The sequence below is a fragment of the Phalaenopsis equestris genome, unplaced genomic scaffold (assembly GCF_001263595.1).
Source record: "Phalaenopsis equestris unplaced genomic scaffold, ASM126359v1 Scaffold233014, whole genome shotgun sequence".
NCBI classification, from domain to species: domain Eukaryota; kingdom Viridiplantae; phylum Streptophyta; class Magnoliopsida; order Asparagales; family Orchidaceae; genus Phalaenopsis; species Phalaenopsis equestris.
Genome location: NW_018250970.1, coordinates 147,705 through 148,093, shown reverse-complemented (window position 1 = coordinate 148,093; position 389 = coordinate 147,705).

Below are 389 nucleotides of genomic sequence, written 5' to 3'. Positions count from 1 at the left end.
TTAGAAAATTTGGCCAAAGTTAGGGTCCCAATGGTATCTAGTTAATTTGGGTAGGTTTATGGGCAAAAGGCCATGCTGAGTATTTTGGGTAAGATTGGGGGACTAACCACCAAAAGTAAGTCATCGGCCAATGGAAACCCCATTTAGGTCCTCTATGTACTGATCTTAGCTAAACCCTAGCCTAGGGCTAGTAGGTTTAGGGGACCATCTACATGAGTTTCCCAAAGCTTCAAGGGACCAAAGTCAGGAAATTTTGGGTTTAGGGTAGTGAGTGATTGTGAGTAAAGTAAGTGCCTTAGCTCTAGACCAACACCCAAGGTCAACCCTAAGGTCAAATAGCCCTATAGGAACTCTTCTTGAGCTCCCCCATAATGACCCCACCTACTATG